The 12,246-nt window shown below is 27.7% G+C and overlaps 1 long non-coding RNA gene across 1 annotated transcript; it reads left to right on the top strand.

Moving 5' to 3' along the window:
* The first annotated feature begins 6,951 nt into the window (after positions 1 to 6,951).
* On the top strand, positions 6,952 to 8,306 carry LOC121225211 (uncharacterized). The gene is made up of 2 exons (XR_005923129.1): positions 6,952 to 7,652; positions 7,750 to 8,306. It is a non-coding gene; the product is annotated as an uncharacterized lncRNA (long non-coding RNA).
* The last annotated feature ends 3,940 nt before the right edge of the window (positions 8,307 to 12,246 follow it).

The following is a 12,246-nucleotide window of genomic DNA, read 5'->3' on the forward strand; positions in this document are numbered from 1 at the left end:
TTATGATGTTTTACATGAGCATTTTTATTGGCCTAATATGCGAAAACTTGTTGAAAAAATTTGCTCTACTTGCATTACTTGTAAACAAGCTAAATCCACTGTGATGCCTCATAGTCTATATACTCCTCTTCCTGTTCCTAGTTCACCTTGGACTGACATTTCAATGGATTTTGTAATAGGTTTACCAAGGACAAAGCGTGGACGAGATAGCATCTTTGTGGTTGTGGATCGATTTTCTAAAATGGCTCATTTCATTCCATGCCATAAGACTGATGATGCAACCCATGTTGTCGATCTATTTTTCCGTGAAGTTGTGAGATTACATGGAATCCCTAGGACTATCGTTTCCGATAGAGATGCAAAATTTCTTAGTCACTTTTGGAAGGTGTTATGGGGTAAGTTAGGTACTAAACTACTTTTCTCTACTACATGCCACCCTCAAATTGATGGTCAAACCGATGTGGTAAATCGAGTTTTGGGATCTTTGCTTAGAGCCATAATAGGTAAGAATGTTAAATCTTGGGAAGAATGGATACCCTATGTTGAGTTTGCTTATAATCGTTCTGTTCATTCTTCCACAGGTTTTACTCCTTTTGAGATTATATATGCCTTTAATCCACTTACTGTTTTAGATTTGCTTCCTTTACCTTTGAATGAGATTGTTAATTTAGATGGTGAAAGGAAAGCTGATTTAGTGAAAGAGATCCATGAGAAGGCTCGTAAAGCCATTGAGAAAAAGAATGAGTCTAATGCACATCGAGCTAATAAAGGGCGAAAGCAAGTCTTGTTTGAACCTGGAGATTGGGTATGGGTGCATATGAGGAAGGAACGATTTCCTTCTAAGAGAAAGAATAAACTTGATGCACGAGGAGATGGACCATTCCAAGTACTCGAGAAAATAAAAGACAATGCTTATCGCATTGATCTTCCTGGTGAGTATAGTGTTAGTGCTACTTTCAATGTTTCTGATCTTTCTCCTTTTGAATTTGATGCAGGTTCAGATTCGAGGACGAATCTTCTTGAAGAGGGGGAGAATGATACGAGCCAAGGAGGTGACACTCAAGGGGTTGTTTTTCTTAGTGGTCCAATTACTCGAAGCAAGGCACGACAATTAAAATTAAATATGAATGCTTTTGTCCAAGACTTTGTTGCTACAAATTTAATTCATCCTGTTCGTGACATTGACAAATACGAGAATGCAATTCATTGGACCAATCTTGGAATAGTGAAAGCCCATAAATTGGTGGATTAATCTTTTATGTATATTATTATTATTATTTACTTAATTCTCATTGGTTGGGACACATCATTTATGAGTTAAGTAATTTTATTGGTTAGGTTATTATTTATTTATTTTCTTAGATAATTTTAAAGAGTTTTATTAGGATTCAATTACTCTTTAAAGAGTTTTTATTAGGACTCAATTACTCTTAAAAGAGTTTTATTAGGATTCAATTACTCTTGTAATTTGCCTATAAATAGGCTTGTTTTCTACACATTGGGGGGAGAATAAAAAAGAAGAGTATTTGTTTTCTTTCAAATTTGTGTGAGGCAAATTTTTTTGGGAGTAGAGTGATTCTTCTCTTGCTATTTAGTTTGGAGTTTGTTACTTTCGAGGGTATTTCGGAGTTGCAAATATTCAAATTTCTTTCTCGTTCATCGGTGTTTCTAGAGGTTATTCTTCTAGGGGTTTCATAGGGAGCCGCTCAATCATTGGCGTTTTTGGTTACAAGTTAACCAATGGTTTCATAAGGCAAATCTATCCTTTTATTATTTATTTATTTATTATTATTTTAACTAATTTTATTTATTCTCGTTTTATTTCTAATTTGTGTTTCTCTTGTGTCTAGATCCGGGATTCCGTATCAATTCCAATCTCAGCTTTTAAAATAAAAAAAAATTGTAAAAAACAATCTCATACGTACAATTTTACATTTTTTTAAAAATTTTGATGCAAAATAAAAGTTATAATGGTATCGGTAAGAAAGAACCATGTAAATATGGACCAAGATTTTTGACGAACCTTACAAACCACATCTTCTAGAAACAGAATTTCTGTTATTACTGCACCAGCTTTATATATATATATATAATTGAGAAAGGAAATTGAGTTGTTTGAGATCGGATCCAAACTCTAATACGCATAATATAGTGTGGTGTTTTAATTTTACACTTTCTTTAAAATTTTTGGTGCAAAGTATTAATAAGAATTATCTGAATACGGACGCAAGGTTGTTGACGAATCCTACAAAGCACATGTTAAAACAGAAAATTCTTTTATTGCACTATATTCTGTCTATGTTCTGAAATTTTTCTATATTTGATAGTTGGTATTGAGTTTTAATTAAATTTAAAGTTAAGTCGGGTTGGACATCTAAAATAATTGGTGAAGTTTGCCTAATGTTATTTTTTATGGCAAAAAAAATTTTAAATGGAGGAGAAAAATAATTTTTTTATAAAGTTAGAGGGTCAAATAAGTATTTACATATTTTTTATTTATAAGACTCGAACTTAATACATCATTTAAGAGAGAATAAATTCTTTATCATTCGATCTAACAATTAGTAGTAATGAATTCTAATACACATCTATACAAATCTATATGAGTAAATTTTAGATGTTCGTAACAATATTCTAGATGACCATTTTATTGATAACAATTTTTTTATTATTAATGTGCTACGCTTTAATTACATAAAACATTTATAATTATACAATTTTCGTAATATTTTGTGTAAATAACAAAATGTTATTTGATTACACAAATTATTATAACATTCATATTTTTTTTAAAAAAATTACACAAAATATTATCTAATTATACGAATATGTGAAAAATAAGAACGATTATGTGGTACGCTCGGTCATCTTTCCGTTTAGAAGAGATTAGCATAATAATTATTTTTGAGCAATTTAACTAATGACAATCATTAAATTAACAAATAAATAAATAAATAAAATGATCAAAATAAAAACGAGATTGAATTAAATTTTTTGAATTTAAAATGCATCATTTTTTAATTATATTTAAGTAAGTCTCATTTTTATATTAAATATTAAATATGGTTTTTTTTAAACAATTAATTTCAATTTTTCTATTAGTCAATATCTTTAAGCTCAATTATTTTGTACTTAAAGAAATATGGTATAGTATTTAAAGGAAATTCGTATTTTTTTTTGTTTTGCTTGACAATATGAGAGCATCACTTAAAAAAATAATTTTTTTCACTTGAAATGATTGGTTGATAATGAGGTATGAGGTTAGTGCCGCTTGACACATTGAAAGCACTTAAGCTTACTGTTGAAAACATACAACTCTTGTAAATAATCTATAACATGTCTTATTTTCGTAATTAATTTTTTTAAGGATACTATTCATGCAAAAAAAGACCCACCAATGTTTTTGCAATCGAACTAGTTAGGTCACATGTTCTCGGTTTGACCAGTTGATTCAGTTTGATTAAATAATTTATTAAAAATTCATAAAAAAATATTAAAAATGAAAATATTAAATTTAACCAGAATTTTAGCCCGATTTAATATGTTTGTAGCAGTTCAACCTCTTTTTTCAGGCTAATGTACTAGTTGGTTCCCGGTCCGATTGACCAATTTGGTTTGATTCTAACAACCTTAGTCCGGGCAACTACTAAATAGAATTAGAAAAAATACAAAACACAAATATATGAAAAATAAGAATATAATGAAATGAAACCGAAACTAAACAATTGCACATCTGATGAAAAATAAGAATATAATAGAACAAAACCCAAACAGAATAACTATACATGTACTGGCAGAGCTAGAGAATTTTTTGGGAGGCCGAAATTAAATTGTACATTTTTACGATAATAAAAATATAATTCCACTATTTTAATAGCATATATTTTTATAATTTTTAAAAGATTAAATAAACATTTTATCATTTTTAGGAGGTCAAAATATAATTTTATTATTACTAATTTAAAATTTTATAAATTATTACTTTTCAATTTAGGAGAGCCAGCGCCTTAACTCTGCCATTGTATACATGATAAAACTAAAAACTTACACATATCATTACATATAATAAGACTCCAAACTAGATATTCAAAGTCTTAGCCTTTTTTTTTTTTTTACTGTATGTCTGAAAGGGATTTTCCAAATAAAAGTTTACCGCTTCTTCTTCGGAAGCTCAAATCCAAATGAATTTTACCGATAAAATTTTTTTTTACCACCGAACCAAACACGAGATTTAAGCTATTTCTAACAATGCAACTAGAAAATTCGAAAGTTTGGTAGCAGTAGGATGGGCTCTCTCGTCCGTGCAATGCCGACCGACCGACCGACCAAACAACCCTCAACTTCAACGGCCCTCTGATTTCTAATCTCGACAAAAGAAACATCAATGTTCTGTCGAGTGCGTGAGCGAATGAAAGCCCCCTTTTTTTCACTTACGTGGGCCGCCGAAAACGTGTGCAAAATGACGACAAGGCCACCACGTGGGGGGGAGAGAATAGAGATTGTTGGTTAGACGAGTATTGAAGGGCCTTGTGGGGGACTCTGCTTCTGCTGCTGCTGATTCCCTGTATCTGGTTCCTTCTCTCTACACTTTTTTTTTACGGTTTCGCTACCACAATCAGAATAAATTAAATTCTCCTCTCTTTTTTATTTTAACATTTTATCTTTTTTTTTCTTAATATCAATTTTACTTTTTAAACCGTGCGTTGACATGATGGTTAAGGTATTCACCGTTTTTGGTAAATTCACGTCCTCCTATTTTAGCAGCAATGTTTATACCAATCGAGTTAATAATAACATAACATATAATTTGTTCTTATTAAGCATAGTATACATTTTGATAAAATGAAACAAAATTGATAATTTAATTATTATTTTTATAAAAAAAACTTTAAACACTTAGATGAAAAAATACAGCATAATGTGCGGTCAATTTGTAATTAAGTCTTTATTAATTAAACAAGTTTATCATTATCGAAAATTTGTGGTTGTTTAAGGGTTCAACATGCGTATTAAACATTATATGAAAATCACGATGTATAAAGGGCTCAAAATTGCAATTAATATGATATATCGATTAATTATTATTCATTTTATATTTCATAACATGTCAATCAAATATAATTATTGGTTCTTTTCCAAAAAAGATAATCATATATATCATATATATTATAAAAGAAGGTATGGAAGTAAAATTGGAAATTTTGAGTTTTAAAATACTTCCTTTTTAAAATATATTTAAAGTGGATCTCTTTTTTAATTAATTTTTAAATATTGTTTCCTTGCCATTTATATTAATAATAATAAACAACTTTAAACAAGCAGTTTCTATGTTTAATTTCTAATATCATGCTTTTATGAAATTACATAATTGTTTTTAAAAAATTAATTTAAAAAAAATTAGCATGCATATTTTAAAATAAATTATTTTTTAATTTTATAAAAGTTCACATAAATAATTAAAAAGTGAGTAAAATATATTAAAACACATTACAATTTGTTAACTATTATTGTACTTTAATTAAATATAAATTTCATAAAACTTTATTTAAGTGAAAAATTAAAATTTTTTATTTATTTTAAAAAATTACAAATTTAATTATAAACACAAAATTAATCTGTGCATCGCACGAAATAAAAATTAAATAGTATTATATGTGTGAAGAGGATATTAACAACAATTCATACTTATAAATTTTTAATGTCAAATTTCTTGTTGACAACCCATTATCCATAACAACACTCAATCATGAATCTATTTTTTTCATATTTTAATTAGAAAATTTTTAATAATTCATCATCTCATTCTTTTAATTATCATGCAAATTCTTCTGTCATCCATTTTCCTCAATTCTCAATTTACTTGAACCACAATCTAATCTTTAAATGCTACTCCAATAATGGCATTAATAACTTTAATTATCTTGGTATGTTCCCATTCAATTCTTTTTTTTTTCTTTTAAATTATTGTACTTACCAATTGAATTTTACTTCAGTTAAAATTTTTATAAAAAAAATTCATTATTTTTACAAAGTAAAACATAACACGATAAGGGTATTTTGTTCTTTTAATTATATAAAATTTAAAAAGTTACGTATATGATAAATTTTGAAATTAAGGTACCAAAATTTCAATCAAAACTTCATAAATATATTTGTTACATACATGTTTTCAATTTACGTTATCATGTATTAATAAAGTTTTAAAAATTCGTTAGATCAAGTGTTAAAAAGTTTAATGCTTGTTGAGGATCGACCCGTATAAGCAATGAGATAGTAAAAGTGGAGAATAATAAACACAAATATTTTACGTAGAAAATCATCAAAGAGAGAAAAATCACTGGCAAATGATGTTTTGATTCTTCACTAAATGAGTAAACAAACGAGAGTATAATATGGAGAAAATAAACCTAAATGTACTAAATATATATTACCAAAAACCTCGAATATAAAGCTCAAAATCCCAAAGAGCAAACCGGTAAACAAAACTCAAAATCTCATAAAACACTCATGAAAAGGGTATAAAATGATCTCTATAATGACCACACAAAACTCTCACCAAAACTCATATGCGACTACATTTTGTCAAATAAAAGTCCTTGTTGATTGATATATCAAAACACGGATTCAAGACCCCTTTAAATAAGTTAAGATTAGAGTTTTAATCATACTAAAATATCACAGCAATAATCAAAGTTTAATTAGAGAAAAACAACGGAATTTAACTGAAAAAGAATACGAGACATACCCATAATACTTCTTAATTAAATTCTCCACTTTAAATATTATAGATAGAAATATTAATAAAGAAAGAGGTTTATCCCATTTAAAAAACTTGACTTAACTTCACTAAAATTTAGTCAATTTTAATTGTTAATATAAAAGAAAAAAAAAGCAAAAACAGCAAAATTGTAGTGGAATAAGGGTAAACATGTCATTCAAAAAAAATGAAAGGCTAGCTTCTACGAAATTGCACATTTAATCTGCGGAAAGTTAAAAAGGAACAAACAACAATCGTCAAACGTCTTATATATAAGTGAAGTAGTAACTTAAAGCAGTCATTAGCTATAAGTGCTTCAAAATCACAATCACATCATCATCAACTTCTTCAATCAAACAGTTCTGAGTTTCCGCCATGTCTGCAATCCCTAACTTTCTTTCAAGCTCCAAATCGACCCTTCGTTGCTGCAGCAAGTCTCAGAATCCTCGAGAAAAACCCAGTTTCAAAACCCGTTGTTCCTCGATGGCGAAGCAACAGAAAACTAGGTTTTACATCCTCAGACGTTGTATCACCATGCTTTTGTGTTGGCACGAACCGTCATGAGATCGTCTTCGTTACTGTTTCAGTTGATCGCCTCTAGTTTAGTTAGTTAGGTTAAGAGACAAAACATAACCCTGTTTTCTTTTCGGACATAGTTAGAAGACAAATCTGGGTTTCGAGATTGAGGAGAGCTGTGGGATATTTGAGGAGGAGAAGTTCGTGAAATTCAAGTGCTGCCGCTGCCGGCGGCGATGTTTTCTTCGTCTCGATATCCTGGGAAACTTAGATTAGTTATATGATTAGGATGGGATTGAAGAAAAAAGAGGTTTTCGAGGGGCATTTTTTTGATAAATACAAAGTGTAACTTCTTTAATTTTTACAAGTAACTAAAAAGGTATATTTTCTCATATTGCACTGATAAAGTTAAAAGTTTTATTGCTGATCACAAGTTCTAATTTTCGTATCTGATTCCATTCTTCTATTAACACTAGAGAATCTAGAAGAAAATCAAATTCTAATACTCGGAGTCTTCCGCTGAAGGGAAGAGTTGTTTATGGGCCGGGCTGTTTATTTATCTCGATTTGCCCGACTCAAGATGTACTGGACATGAGTTTACATCGCTTAATCTACGGTCAGTTCGACTTATTTTATTATATTTTATATTAATATTTATATATTTCTAGATTTAAAATAAAATAAAAATAATTATTTTTTAAGCAATAAGATGAGCTTTTTAGGCTGATTTTTAGTTTTTTTTTTCAAAAGTGCTTAAAATTTCAGTCAAAAGTAACCTGTTCTGCACAGCTTTTCTTTCAAAAGTGTTTTTTTTAAGCAATGAAGAACATACTCTTAGATGAATTAGGCTTGAGCCTGAGTTTGGAAATTTTCTAAATTAGATTGCGATCCGTCTTGGTTCATGAACATCTTTATTCCAAAGTGTTTCCAAATACATAGAAAAAAAAATTGTTGTTTGATCGATGGAATTTAATACTATCTGAGAATACATTTTACTAAATTATTTTCATATTATAATATTTTATTTTACTAATTAATTAATGTATTTCTCTATATTAATTTTTCTCGTCATATAATAATAAGTATAGCTGAAATGTTATTTGGAGAATATATTAAAAATATTTAGAGAGTTTCACCAAAAATTTTTTCAAGAGTTTAATTAATTAATATTTAATTTCGATTTAAATAAAATGAATCACAAACATTAAAATGAGGGTAAAATTGCCAAAAAATTTTACATTATTATTGGTATATAAGTTTATGTAAGGAAGAGGTGGTATTGAAATATGTCAATGTTAACGGCGCCACTTTTTGCAACCACAAAAAAGTGTCGTGACTTCAAAATAAGAAAACTACCGTTGTTTCCTCTATTTGCTATAGTGAATTACAGTCTTAAATGTTAAAGTTACCTGTCGAGCACATTATTTTAACTAAAGCATGATTTGGTTTGCATATAAACCTTTAACAAGTATACTTTTTATATAATATTTTTCATGTGTGCATGTACCCTAATTTATATTAGAATTGATAAATAAATATCAATATTAGTAGCGGATTTGTTCAAAAGTTGAGCTATCTGTCTAAGTTTAAAGTTTCGTTCGAAATTTGAGAGGATTTGAATAAATATATTAGGTTTGAATAATGAGCTTAGGCTAAAAACATTAGACCTATTCGGAATATAGGTTAGGCTTGGGCTCAAATATTCAAGCCCAATACTCAACCCGACGCTATTATATTATATAAATTGTAAAATTTAAAAATTAAATATATAGTAATATATAATGTTATGATGTAAATATTAAAATTTATTAAGTTGTTTGTATATAAAATTTTAATGAATAAAAAATTCAAAAAATTAAAAATAATATAGACGGATCTAAAATGAGTATGGGTACACTTTGACAAAATTTTATGCTTATATTTTGGCTGAATCAAAATTAAATAATCATAAAATCTATTAATAACATATTTAAATCCAATTGAACCTAATGTCCATGAACATCTTAATACATAGTTATTCCCTTCTTCTTTTTTTTTTTTAAGTGTAATGAGTACAGATACAAGTTTGAGTAATTACAAGTATCAAACTATTACAAACGGACAGTCTAAGTAGTCACAATGCAGAACCAAACCATTACATTACAAACAGGCTAAGAGTTGATACAATCTTGATTAAAATCAACAAATTGATTGAACTAGACTAAAACTATAATAAGGTGCCAAACTTTTTGTACACCTAATTAATGTCGGTCTTAGGGTTTGGTATTAGTCTTTATAGTTTGTGAAATTTGTAAATTTAATCATTGTACTTTAATTTGATTAATTTTAGTTTTTTTAATTATAGTTTGTCAATTTTAGTCCTTACCATTTTCAAATATTGGAATTTAATCCTGGCCCAAATAGTAACAGTTATATTCGTTTGGTTAATTTAATTTATTAATTATGTACTATGCATACAATTGTAGATTTGGTTCATATTCTCTAATTGGATCATTTTAAGTCTCTTTACTTTTCAAAATTTAAAATGTCAGTTTTGATGCCAATGACAGTCGTTAATCTATTAATGAGATTTTAATCAGTAATATGTGAAAATAATAAGATGATATAATATTACACATATGATACTATGTTTGGCACATTAGATCTTAGAAATAGTAAAAATTAACTTAATGAATTTGGTGACAATTGAAAATATAAAATTAAAATAAATTAAAATATAAGGATTAAATTCAAATTTTCACAAAATATAGAAACTAACAGCAGAATTTAACCATAAAAATGGATGGGATCTTTCACGCCAACATTAACATTGATAAATCGAATATTTAATATTATTATAAATTATATATGATATTACCATGTAAAATATGACAAGTGTTTGATGTCTTAAAACTGAATAAAAGAAATTTTAATGTATATAATGGTGCAAAATTAAGATTTTTATAATGGGGATATTTACGATCAGACCCAATTATCAACACGTGTAGGTACCTCTTGGTCCACAATTAATTTCGCCCAATGGTGGCAGCTTGCATATGAGTGGCATCGTGGTATATTAATGACTCGCCGAGGTGGTCAAACGAAAAACCCGTGTGACGTGCAAATATCACTTTCATTTGAAAACTTTTTATTTGTTTATTTTGAAATAAACTTTTATTTATTATGATAGTTGTATTTTAATAAATTTAAAAATTTAAAAACTTTTATTTATTTGTCGCAGAATTATAATCCATTATATAAAGACTAATTATTTTATACATTATTAGTGAAATAAAAAAAATTTCACAACGAACCTCATGCAATAATTTGATATTTAAGGGTATTTACTATTTTAAATATGATATGATTTAAATTACGCTAATAACGTTTATTGTTCAAACTTTATCCTATTATTATAATTTATTAAAAAAATCCACAACCAAATTTAAGAAATTATCGTGTCTTTCAAAACTTCCACAAGCAAATATTATATAAATATTTCTACGTAATATTGAGGCGGATGAGAGGCTTTCTAGGAAAATATGAATTTCCAAAAAGGTTGTTTCGACGAAGGGAACGAAGATTGAAATAAAAAGTAGACCGCAGCCAATTCTTTTCGACTCTAATTCTATTACAAGTCAAACTCCTTTCCCAAGGGATTTTAGGACTGATAAAAAAATTTAAAAATAAAAAATCTACTTAAATCCTAATTTTTAATTTAGTTTAATTTAGGGTGAGTTTGGATGGGCGATTAGGTGCGGTGCGGTGCGGTGCGTTTAGCTTACTTTTTGTCTCACGCTACAGTATCGCTATAGTATCTAATCTCACCGCTACTGCTGTTTTTACACTAACCGCAGGTAAACGCACCGCCCATCTAAATTCACCATTAATTTCATTTTACATTATCTTTGATTATTAGTTAAATATATTTGATTCGATTTTTTTATTTCCGTTAAACAAATTTAGTTATCCTTAAAAATAGTTATTTTAATCAAACTAATTTTTATATTTTTGCTGTGTCAGGGCCTCGGCCTTCCTAAAATAGAAAATTTTTCATTTAAGTTTTTTAAAATTTTTAAAATTCTAAATTAGTAAAGATAAAATTACACTTTAGCCATCTTAAAAATGATAAAAAATTGATTTAATCCTTTAATGATTATAAAGATTTAGGCTATTCAAATAGGGAAATTCTATTATTACTATCGTACAAAATTACAATTTAATTTCACCCTCTTCTGGTTTCGCCCCTGATTGAGTATTAGCTTGATTGGTATAGACATTGCTGCCAATGTAGGAGGACGTGAGTTTTAATGCGTTAAAGAGCATTATCCTCTTATTTATAGATTGATGAGGGGTTATGGGTAGTTCTAGGCATTATACAAAAAAGAGATATGATCAGAACCTATAATGAGATTGTTAAAAAAAAATAATTTTTAAATTTTACAATATAAATATTTTAAATTTAAATCAGTAAAATAAATTTAAAATACTACAAAAACTAGTTATTTTAAAAGAATTAAAATTTACTAAATAAAGTGGTATAAATAAGAATTTATACGATTATTTAATCTCTTGATTAATCTAGAGTTATATAAAATAAATTATATTATTATGAATGTGCTTTATCTTTTTTATATATAATTAATAAAACATAATATTTTTTTAAAATTTTAATAAATATTTTTGAAAATATATATTTTTAATCATGTGGTAGTTGTGTCTTAATCTGATATTGGATGAGGATTGCCCCAAATTATGGTTCCACTAAATTGACGTATTGGGTGAGGATCGCCCCAAATCATATATATTATTTTATTTAAATTTAATTATTTTATTCTAGTCAAAATTGACATACAAGCCAAATATTTCAATTTATAAAAATAGAAAAATGAAGGAGAAAATGGAATCCCATTTTTGGTTAGCCATTTGTTTACCTAACTTCGTCCTAATGGCCAATGGGTCAAAATTTCTTTCAAATCATGAATATTTATTAT

This window comes from Gossypium hirsutum, chromosome D13 (assembly GCF_007990345.1).
Source record: "Gossypium hirsutum isolate 1008001.06 chromosome D13, Gossypium_hirsutum_v2.1, whole genome shotgun sequence".
Taxonomy (NCBI): Eukaryota; Viridiplantae; Streptophyta; class Magnoliopsida; order Malvales; family Malvaceae; genus Gossypium; species Gossypium hirsutum.